The following is a 12,422-nucleotide window of genomic DNA, read 5'->3' as shown; positions in this document are numbered from 1 at the left end:
ATCTAAGAACACAGGAACATTTTCAGCAACTCTTCCTAAGTTGTGGCCAAATATTATTACAAATAACAACCTATATTGGGCAGCCCTGGTGGCTAAGCGGTTTGGTGCAGCCTTCAGCCCAAAGCATGGTTCTAGAGACCCGGGATCGAGTCCCACATTGGGCTCCCCGCACAGAGCCTGCTTCTATCTCTGCCTGTGTCTCTGCCCACCCCCCATCCCCGCGTCTCAAATAAATAAATAAATAAATAAATAAATAAATAAATAAATAACTTAAAAAACAAATAACAACCTATAAAGACACAACACCTAGAAACTGTTTTTGTCCTCAGGAATCCAAATTCCAAAGAGTTCAGTCTAGACATAGCAGCAGCTCACAAATGTGCATTCAAAAGGCATGCCACAGGGCTAAAAAATATTTTTAAGCGAACACATCAATCTACTTGAAAAATAAACATGATCACCAAGTACCAGTGGGATAAACAGAATTTAATAGAGCATCTTTGTTATGGGTTAACTTTTAGCACGGTATCTGGCACAGTAACTGTTAGCTACAGTTATTATCAGCAATGCAGCAATATTATTGGTCCAAATGAGAAAATAGACATGAAAATTCCTTGTAAACTACAAAGAATTATACAGCTCTAAACTGCTTTCTTTACCTTTAAAGTATGGAAAATAAAGAGGATAGAATTTAATTTTCTAACAATTATCTGTTCGAAATGATCACATATAATTTCAAATAGCTACACTCTAAAAATATTGTCAATAAACACTACAAATGAATTCTAAAGTTGTGGGGGTGAAGTGTACTGATACACACAACTTCCCAAAATGTGTAAGTAAAATATACTGATAAGAGGATGGACAAGTGTATAGATATTTGATAAAGCAAATATATTAAAATGTTAACTATGGAATCCAGGTAGTAGATATATAGGTAACTGTTGTACAATTCTTTCAACTTTTTTTTTCAACTTTTCTATATGAAAATTTTCATACAGAAAGTTGAAGAAAGGGGACAAAAGTCCACTGTACCTATTTTAAAACTAATACATAATAAGTTTCAATTTTCTGAAGAAACACTAAGGTACACATGTAGGAAAGAATGAGCACATTTATTAATTATTTTATTAGAGAAAATCATTTATGGCTTAAGGGAATAAAAACTGTTGATGGAAAAATACTCTAAGAGACTAGACTCCAATTTATTCCCTAGACAAATATTTATTTGTCATTGTCTGAGATATCAAAGGCCACAATGTTGAGTGAGAGACATGTCCTTGCCCACCCAGAGGTTAGAGTTTCTGGCTAATTAACACTCAACATGTGTAACAAATACACAGTGGCTATTTACTTGTGAAATTCAAACACATTTCCTTCCATCAACAGGAGTAATGATTTTAAAATAAGGAAATCTCAGTTTAAACAAATGATTAGAACTAACAGGACAAGTATGAATGTGACACTAATTAATTTGGAAATGCTTGTCCTGAATACAAAAACCAAGTTTCAAGGAAGAAAAATACACTATCAAATAAGCCAAATTTTATGGGACTTAGGTTAGAAAATATACACAAAATTTATTTTTACCATTGATGATCATTTTTACTTTGCTTGAGAGGCTCACAGAACTCAGGAAAACAGTTTACTGACTGTCGACCAGTTTATTATAAAATGATAAGATAAAAAAAATGATAAGATAAAGGATACAGATGAACATCCCGATGTAAGAGACGCACAGGGCAGGGATGTGGGAGGGGGCACAGAGCCTCCCTGACCTCTCTGGGTGTGGTCCTCTCCTAGGACCTCCACAGGTTTGCTCATCAACCTGGAAGCTCTCTGAGCCCCATACCATTAGGAATTTTACAGAGGCCTCATCACATAGGCATGATCAATTATTAACTCCATCTCCAGCCCTGCTCCCGTCTGGAGAATCGGGGACAAGACTAAAAATTCCAAACTTCTAACCACGGCCTGTTCTTTCTGGTGACCAGCCCCCATCCACCGCCCACTAAGAGTAAACTTATTAGAACAAAATTTCCTGCCATCCCTGAGGAAATTCCAAGGGATTTAGGAACTCTGTGTCAGTAGCATGCTTACCATTTGGGAAATTTGCAAGTGTTTTAGGAGTTCTTTGCCAGGAACTGGGGACAAAGACCAATATATATGTTTCCTATTACCTCACAGATATATAATGTGAGAGTACAGTTTTTTCAATTTAAGAAAGATTTACTTATAAAATTAAATGTACATTTTTCTGTGAAAATTAAGTCTTTTTAAAAACATTCTATCATAAAATACTGTCACTGTCATCATATCTAAAGTATCTGTATCTTAACTAAATAATGCTTGTTGGGGATCCCTGGGTGGCGCAGCGGTTTGGCGCCTGCCTTTGGTCCAGGGCGCGATCCTGCAGACCCGGGATCGAATCCCACGTCGGGCTCCCGGTGCATGGAGCCTGCTTCTCCCTCTGCCTATGTCTCTGCCTCTCTCTCTCTCTCTCTCTGTGACTATCATAAATAAATAAAAAAATATTAAAAAAAATAATGCTTGTTAAGGCCAAAATTTTTAAAGGGGTTTTTTTAAAAGTTCACAAAGGATTCACAATCAATAATGCTTCCTGCAACTCCTGAATCATTCTGCCACGTGACAGCTTTGCTCCACAGGACCTTTTTTCAATTATTCTTTTTGGTTTTACCTATTTTCCTTATTTTCCGAGATGGCAGAATCAATAAAGATCAAGGTCCCAGCAAGCTTCCAGGGCATGACTTCAAAGCAAGCAAACAAAAAGTCCTAGACTTTCTGATCTTATAAAACCTTTAAGCATCCAAAGTACAATAGAATGAAAACCCCAGACATAGCCATCACTCTATCACTCAAGTAGAAGAAGATTCGTGACACAAAAGTACATGAAATAAATAGATCTCTGTGTCGGCTAAACAGGAAAATGGAGAGCACATTCCTACTTCCAATACTTCAGAGAAAGAACACAAACTTAATGTGGATCCTTATTGGTTAGGAAGGGGCTGAGATGATTAGCCTTCTGAAACCCCGAGGAGCATATACACAAGAGATCACACTATGAGAAGCAGGACAGGTGATTCAGAGAATGGTGAATGCCGACATGATGGAAGTCACTGTGTTTGACCTAAGAAGAGATCCCACAGCAGAGAAGGAAGAGGACAGAGAGAGAGAAGTCCCTGTTTCCCACAGCCTGCCTAATATAAATCTTCTGATGTTGTCACTGGACCCAAATGTAGTAAGAATTTGCTTCTTATTGAAAATAGCAAACAGGTGAGGCATGTCTAACATGTTTGGACAAGTGAGAAAGAAGAGAAGCAGACAGACTCACAATTACACATGTGTAAGACTGAAGCTACAAACTATTGACAAAGAATCACGGGTAAGTAAAAAATGTCCGTTTATATCCTTTCGTTAGATCACAAATACAGAATCCCAGCATATCGTAAGTAATTAGTTCACTGTGGGAGAGAAGAGGAACTTAGAACATTTTTAGTAAAACAAATATAATTTTCTGTCTCTACAAATGACACTCCCAGAAGTATACTTTGCCCAGATGACAAGTAGCTAGACGAGAAGCCTGCTGATGTGCCATAGTATTCCAGGAATAATAGGAATAAGAATAACAGGGTCTCGGGATCCCTGGGTGGCGCAGCGGTTTGGCGCCTGTCTTTGGCCCAGGGCGCGATCCTGGAGACCCGGGATCGAATCCCACATCGGGCTCCCGGTGCATGGAGCCTGCTTCTCCCTCTGCCTGTGTCTCTGCCTCTCTCTCTCTCTCTCTCTCTCTCTCTCTCTCTCTCTGTGTGACTATCATAAATAAATAAAAATTAAAAAAAAAAAAAAAAGGAATAACAGGGTCTCTGGGACACCCTGGAGACGAGCAACTGATGTCATCAATAACCTTTCAATCTCCTCCCATATAAGCCTGCTCAGTTTCCATTCCTTAAAGCAAGTTAAAAATCAAAGACCGAAACCAACCTGTTTCCCTCTATGTTCCTTCCTTAATTCCCATTAGCAAGATATGTTTCCAAACAACAAAAACAGGAACCTTGAAATTTGCTAAATTTCTTGAAAACTGGAATCTCAGGAGAAGGAATCTCACCAAGTCTTGTGAAACTCAAAGGAAAGAAACAATAGCAGCAACAAAACCCAGGGCCTCCCATTTGAAAATCACCAAAGGAAACCAAGCTCTAATTCCTTGTTCTGCACTCAGGAGTGATACAATAAAGGACAGGTCTCAGTATTCTTGTCAAGAGAGAGAAACTCTCACATACTGGAACATAAACATGAGACAGTGCTTTATGGCATAGCAAAGGGGTCCCCTCAAGTAGGACATGCAAGAGTGAAATACCATGGTAGCCCCAACGCACTTGCTTCTCACTGCTTCTAAGAGGGGATGTCTGATGTTTCTGGTGTGAAAACTTCCCCAGCTGGTCAGGTACCATGTATGCATTTAGCAAACATACCTGGGAACCTGTCAGTAGTACTGTACATGTGAAACAAGCAAAATGAGGCTAAAATTTAAAAAGAAAAACCTCACAAACAAATCTACTTTTTAGCATATGTCAGCAAATTCCACCTCTCAGTACAACTCTGCCTTATAGAACTAGGTCTCAGCTGCCAAATGAATAGAAGCTGCCATCTCTACCTCTCCACTCCCAAATACACATGATTTGGAACTGTCTTATCTGGCTGAGCTCAGTAGAATGTGAGACAAAAGAGGAGGCATTTTTCTTTTTTAAGTTTAATGGTTTAAATACATTTGCAAAAGCACAAAAGAGAGCAGAGGAAACATTGCATAACAGAAAAATAAGCCTGAAAGAAAAGATGCTAAATTGCAGATACTTTAGCCACCACTGAATATCTCATATTATGAATGCTTAGCATAAAGGCCTATAATATATGGGTGCCTGGGTGGATGGATCAGTGGGTTAAGAGTCTGACTTCGGTTCAGGTTATGATCTCAGGGTCCTGGGATTGAGACCCACATCAGGCTCCCTGCTCAGTGGGAAGTCTGCTTCTCCCTATCCCTCTCCTTCCACTTCTCTCCCAATTCATGCTCTCTCTCTCTCAAATAAATAAAATCTTTAAAAAAAAAAAAAAAGCCTATAAGATAGTCATGCTCACATGTTTGCAAGGAGACCACCTACTATGAGCTTTCATTTATCACACCGTGGCTTTATTCCTCTATAGGAACTGTGAAGTGAAAATCCATGTCATCCAAAATTGGACTCTAAAACCAAGAGTCAATCACAAGCCATTTCAGTAAACTGAAGTTTTATTTTACATATGACAAAGCTCCAAAGGTAATGAAACATTTTAGCTTTAAAAAACATTTTTTGAGATTTTTGTCCTATTAATTACTTGTTAGAGTCTGTCTAGTAGATTATACTAAAAAAATATTTTTGAGTAAACAAATGAATACATTCATTATAAGCAATTTATATGAAAAGAACAGAGTAATGTACCTTACATTTTTGGACAGAAGGCTTCCTAAATTCCATTTATTTATTTTCTGAGCTTTCCTCCTGAAGCAAAATAAGTCAACAGACTCATATACACAGATAACCAAAATGAGACAGCTAAAGTAAAAAGAACATTAATAGTCATGAATTTATCTCTAAGGCCTAGATTATTCCTCATTAAAAAAACTCACTTAGGATAGCACTTTCCATAGGTACCACAATGAGATATCACCTCACATCTCCTAGAATGGCTACTATCAAAAAAAAGAAAAAAAGGGGAGAGGAGGGGAGGGGAGGAGAGGGGAGGGGAGGGGAGAGAAGGGAAGGGAAGAAAAAAGTGTTGAAAATGTGGAGAAAAGAGAACCCTCCTGCACTTGTTGGTGGGAATGCAAACTGCTGCAGCCACTCTGGAAACAGCATGGAGTTTCCTCAAGAAATTAAAAATATCAGAAAGGGAGACAGAACATGGAAGACTCCTAACTCTGGGAAACGAACCAGGGGTGTTGGAAGGGGAGGAGGGCAGGGGATGGGGGTGACTGGTTGGCAGGCACTGAGGGGGGCACTTGACGGGATGAGCACTGGGTGTTATTCTGTATGCTGGCAAATTGAACACCAATAAAAAATAAATTTATTATTAAAAAAATAAAAAAATAAAACTCAAAAAAAAAAAACAAACAAAAAAAAGGAAATTAAAAATAGAATTAGGGCAGCCCCAGTGGTGCAGCGGTTTAGCGCCGCCTGCAGCCCGGGGTGTGATCCTGGAGACCCGGGATTGAGTCCCACATCAGGCTCCCTGCATGAAGCCTGCTTCTCCCTCTGCCTGTGTCTCTGCCTCTCAGTCTCTCTCTCTCTCTCTCTCTCTCTGAATAAATAAATTAAAAATCTTTCAAAAAAAATAGAATTAGCATAGGATCCAGTAATTCCACTTCTGGGTATTTATCCAAAAAAAATGAAAGCACTAACTCAAGAAGATATCTGCACCCCATGTTCACTGCAGCATTATCTACAACAGTAAGACAAGGAGGACACCTAAGCGTCCACCGATATATGAATGAAGAAGTTGTGGTATTTATACACAATAGAATATTATTCAGTCCTTAAAAAGAAGGAAATCTTGCCATTTGCAACAACATGGGTGGACCTGGAGGGCACTGTGCTAAGTGAAATAAGTCAGAGAAAGACATGCCACATGGTCTCACTTACATGTGGAACCTAAAAAATGAAAAAACTCCTAGATACACGGAACAGACCACAGTTGCCAAAGGAGGGAGCAGAAGGTAGGTGAAATGGGTAAACAATCCTCCAGTTATAAAACATAAATCCTGAGGATGCAAGGTACAGCATGACAACTATAATTAATACTGTAGTGTATATTTGAAAGTTGTTGAGAGATCTTAAAAGGTCTCATAAGAAAAAAAGTTGTAATCATGTGTGAGGACACATGTTAACTAGACTTACTATGGCGACCATTTCGCAAAATGTGTATATATCAAGTCATTATGTTATACACCTGAAACTAATACAATGTTATATGTCAATTATATCTCAATTACAAAAAACAAACCAGGAAATACACGCACACACACACACACACACACACACACATGCGAAAAAGAAAAAAGAGGGGGACCTGGGTGGTTCAGTGGTTGAGTGTCTGCCTTTGGCTCAGGTCATGATCCCGGGGTCCCAGGATAGAGTCCTGCATCGGGCTCCCCACAGGGAGCCTGCTTCTCCCTCTGCCTATGTCTCTGCCTTTCTGTGTCTTTCATGAATAAATAAAATCTTTAAAAAAAAAAAGCAAAAGAAAAAAGAAAACACCTCATTGCAGGTGGTGATGATCATAGTACACTAGTGTTGGTAGCAGGAGTGGAGGCAACAGTACCTGCAGTCATTATCATTAAATTCTTCTCAGGCAGCCCAGGTGGCTCAGCGGTTTAGTGCCACCTTCAGCCCAGGGCGTGGTCCTGGAGACCCGGGATTGAGTCCCACGTCAGGCTCCTGCATGAGGCCTGCTTCTCCCTCTGCCTTGTGTCTCTGCCTCTCTCTCTCTCTGTGTCTCTCATGAATAAATAAATAAAATCTTTAAAAAATAAATAAATAAATTCTTCTCAATTCTGTATAATAACTAAAACTCAATAATTATATGCCAACTTCAATGTATGACAGAAAGCACAGAAATTAGGTGATTTCTCTGTGGCCCCAAGAGGGATGAGTTAGAACCCAACTCTCCCAACTTGTCCAATGCCAAATCGAGTCCCAGTGCAAACACCTAAGGATCTGGACACAATGCTCACAGACTCTCACTTTTTCTGTTCCCAGGGCTGCGCTGGAGTATTTAATTGCATGGTGACCACAACTGCCCCTGGTGCCTACATTCTTCCATGTCTATTTATTCTGGGAAAGATTACTAAGAAATCCTACTGCCTTTGGAGTTGATACTACACAGATTTAGTATTTCAACATTTTCAAACTCCCACAATTCAAAATCCTAACTAAATATCATAATTGTGAGCTTTCTAGAAGTACAGAAAATCAACCTTCATCTCAAACATTCTGAATCAGAATAAACCACAGTATTTGCTCTGGAAAAAAAACAGTCTAACAAGGAGAACAGAAATAAACCATGGGGACCTCAAATATGCAAATATCAGATACAGGCTAAGAAACAAAGATTCTTCTCATGTTTACAGATAAAAACGCTACACTTGATAATTTTGGCAGAGAACTGGAAATGCCTTTTTTAAGACATTGTAAATCTGAAGAAAAACCAAGCAAATACTCTAATACAGAAAAACACCATGACCCATCAATGAATGGGTTTAACAGCAAATCAGACATGGCTGAGAAGAGAATTTCAGACAGAAGAAAATGTCTGGAGTAAAGCATGGAGAGATAATATACACTAAACACAGAAGAGAGGATAAGCAAAACAACTTCTACAGAAAACAGGCAGATGGAAAGAGAATGGAATAGAGACAAAATCTACAGGAATAATGGCTGAGTTTCCAAAACTGATGGGGAAAAAAAAATCTACCGTTTCAAGAAACCCAATAAATCCCCAAAATAAATAAATTCATCAAAATAAATAGAATAATCAGGCACATCAAAATAAAAGAAACCAAAGAAATAAATAAAGGTCATCATCAAAGGTCACAAGAGCAATAGTGGAAGCCAGAAAAAAATAGTCTTTCATGCACAAAGAGAAAGTAACTGCCAGCCTGGAATTCTATACCCAGTGAAAATATCCCTGAAGGATGAAAGTGAAATGAAGACATTTGCAGACAGAAATAACATAGTATGAGCCACAGCAGACCTGGATTAAGGAAATTTAAAGGGTGTTGTATCATGCAAAAGGAAAATGATCCCTGATGGAAGGTGTGACATAAAAGAATAAGGGCAAAGAAAATGCTAAGCATGTCTAAATGAACATTGGCTGTTAACTGTCAAAGTATCTAAAAAAATAAAAATCATAAATCAAGAAAATTCAAATACACAATAACAGGATATAAATTATAAGGAAGTAATGGAGTCAGCGTTCTGATGTTCCTATACTATTCAGCAAAAAAGTAAAGATACCAAGTAAGCTTAGACTTTGAATGAATCTCAATTATGTTGAGTGAAAGAAGCCATATAGCAAAGAGTATACTCCGTAAGATGCCTGTGTAGATGACTCTGGAAAATACTATGTGATCTGTGGTATTTAAGAACAAGAGGAGACAAGGAAACTTCAGGGAATGATGGATACGTTTGTCATCTTGAAAGTGGTGAAGCTTTCATGAGCACCTATTTTAATATGTGTGGCTTACTGCATGACAATTATACCACCAGGAGCTGTTTTTAAAAGTAAGTGTTATGAGACATAGTTAAAACAGTACTTGGGGAAAAAAAACAAAAAACAAAACAGTACTTGGAAGCAAAATTCACAATCTTAAAAAGGTATATCAAGAATATTTCCCAGGTTCTAAATTGATGCATTGGTGGACAATTAAACAGAGCAGGAAACTCAGGAAGAGTTTTGTACAGGAGTATAGCAGTGGGTGGTAAACGGTTAAAAACAAAGATGCACTCAGACTTAGTAAAAAGAAAATATCTTTTAGGAATACCTAGGGGTCTTAGTCAGTTGGGCATCCGTCCTGGGCTCAGGTCATGATCTCAGGGTATTGGGATCAAGCCCCACGCTGGGCTCCCAGCTCAGTGGGGAGTCTGCTTCTCCTTCCCCCTCTGGGTGCTCGATCTCTCTCTCTCTAATAAATAAATAAATCTTATTAAAAAAGAAAAAAGAAGAAGAAGAGAAAAGAAAAGAAAAGAAAAGAAAAGAAAAGAAAAGAAAAGAAAAGAAAAGAAAAGATGAGGTCAGTTTTCTAATGGTCCAGACTGTATTAGTTGTTTCAAGTCCCATCAAGAAAATATCTTCAGGTTTTTTTTCCCCAATTTGTGCTGAGGACAAGAAAACAATGAAATATTTGTCTGCTAAAGCAATATACTCCTAAAAGAGAAGTTACTCTATGAGTCGTCATTCCTGAATACAGGAAGCAATGAGAATCACTCCCGCATCAGAAGATACCTGGGGCAAACTACACTGCGTTTGGGGGGAAATACCACAGAACCTACACACCTATTTAGCTGGCAACAGAGAAACCGGGTCACTCAAGACATTTCACAAAAAAATTGTATTCAATATCTTGTATTTCAGAAGATCAAGCTGGACTCAATGACTGTTTGCTAAAACCAAGAGCCTGGAGAAAGAACAGGTAATATAATAAAAGACGAGCCCTCTAGCAGGCATTCAATAGTCAGAGTCTTCATTAACCAAATACCCAACTGCCCAGACCACTCAATTGCAAAAATCACCATGATAAAAAGTATTTACTGATAAACCAACTTCTTATAAAATTCCTACTTCTCCAAATATCTGTGTTTAATACCAACAGCCATCTGTGCCCACTGTGGTAACCTCTGGTTGGTCTTTCTGTGAATTTTGATGTAACTTTTAGGGTGACAGAAGGTAAGCAGACTTGTTATGGTAATCATTTTGTAATGTATATAAATTTCTTTTTTAAAAAAGAGTTGTTGTTTTTTTTTTTTTTTGAGAGAGAGTATGAGAGAGAGCACAAGCAGGGGGAGAAGCAGACTCTCTACTGAGCAGGGAGCCTGATGCAGGACTTGATCCCAGGACCCTAAGACCATAACCTAAGCCAAAGGCAGATGCTTCACCAACTGAGCCACCCAGGTGCCCGGTGTATATAAATTCCAAAGCACTATGTTACACCTAAAATCAATATATATTGTATGGCAATTTATGGCAATAAAAAAAGATTAGGAGTTCTCAGAAATTTTCTAGTAAAAGGAAGCAAGTAAAAATTTAAGTATTTTAGCTAAGGAGAAACAAACACTAAAAAAAAAACCAAAACAAAACACAACAATGCCACTGACAAATTATTACAATGGAATGGAAGCTAGACACTATAGTAAATTTCTTACAACAATTAAGGATGTCAAAGATAAGAAAATAAAAAAGGGACAGAAGTCTAGAGCCAGGTTCTAGGTCTGGGGCAAAGACCAGGAGAGACTGCAACCAACTACACTGTGTCAAAAGCAAACAGAAGAGCACAGGAGCAATGGTGGGTAAATACAACAAGAAAAGGTGGAAGCCTTCTTTTTGGTGACCACGGGAAGTCTTATTTTGAGGCCTTCCCTCTGTTACAGAGTGAAACCTTCCAGGAGGGACCAAGAAGCAGCTTATCTCAGGAAGTCTCCACACATAAGAACTGCTCTAAGTTAGACAGTTCATCAACATTTACTCACAATCCTTCAGCCAGGCAAGAGCTAGTATTAATCCCACTTTACATATGAAACAAAGGGCTGCAAATACAGTCAACTTCTTAAATAGCATGAGATATTTACATGGTTAGTAAATATTTTTTTCCAAAATTACAAAGATCAGCTACCTGTCAAAACCTATCTTTTACAAGAAAATCTATTGTTCTAGTTGTAACTTGTAGCATGCATTCTTTTCTGCTATTACAAAGACGGCTCTAACCAAGAACCCCATCATTCAAATTGGCAGCTGAAAATTATGTGCCTTCGAGACACCAAGTGGAGGTGACAAGCGCAGCAGATGATCAGAGAGGGTGAAGGGCTTGTTTTCTCTTCTTTGACTTTTAATTGTGGAAGAACATGTAGTTCCCACTCCTCATATTTCTCTAGGTAAGGTGCAAATTTCCACAGGAGTGAAAGTGTAAGAACAACATACCTGGCTTTTCTCCATTCCTTCACTTAAAAAAAAATTTTTTTTTTTTTTAATTTGAGAAAGAATGCATGTGAACAAGCAAGGGGAGGCACAGAGGGAGAAAATCTCCAGAAGACTCACCACTGAGCATGGAACTGGATGCGGGACTGAATCTCATGACCCTGAGATTATGACTTGGGCTGAAATCAAGAGTCAAATCCTTAATGTATGGAGCCGCCCAGGTGCCCCTCCAATCCTTCACTTCTGATTCCCGGGAGAGAAGGCTTGAGCCAGGGCCAGCCTGGGGCCACGTTTGCTTGGTTGAGCTCTTCCCTCTCTTTCTCAGGTCCAGCTGGTTCACAGAACCTACTACATGCTCCTTCATGTCAAGGAAGACCCTGCCTCTATGAGGAAGGTATCCAGCTGTCTGACTGTGCCAGTGACAAAGAGACTTGTCACTCTAATTCAGAGGTGAAGTATTAACAAGTATACTTAGCTGTGGGTCTAAAGCCATGCTCTCCATGCTTTCTCAGTAGAGAAGCTGACATTCTGACCTCCAGTTATGTCTTCTTTCTCAGCTGGTTATACAGTTAAGAGGAAAAGACAAAGATGTTCTTTACTGACCCCCTAAAGCCATGAGCCAGGATACCAAGGTAAGATAAAAATAAGCCAGACAGAGGAGAGCTCTTTTCTTCTTCCTACCT

General features: G+C 38.8%; 1 protein-coding gene across 6 annotated transcripts in view; it reads right to left on the bottom strand.

Annotated features, from left to right (window-relative positions):
* ALKBH8 (alkB homolog 8, tRNA methyltransferase) overlaps positions 1 to 12,422 on the bottom strand; it is a 91,987-nt gene that overhangs the window by 53,160 nt on the left and 26,405 nt on the right. The window lies entirely within an intron of this gene.

Source organism: Vulpes lagopus, chromosome 10 (assembly GCF_018345385.1).
Source record: "Vulpes lagopus strain Blue_001 chromosome 10, ASM1834538v1, whole genome shotgun sequence".
NCBI classification, from domain to species: domain Eukaryota; kingdom Metazoa; phylum Chordata; class Mammalia; order Carnivora; family Canidae; genus Vulpes; species Vulpes lagopus.
The sequence above is the reverse complement of the archived record's forward strand: the minus strand, read 5'-3'. Positions and strand labels throughout refer to the sequence as shown.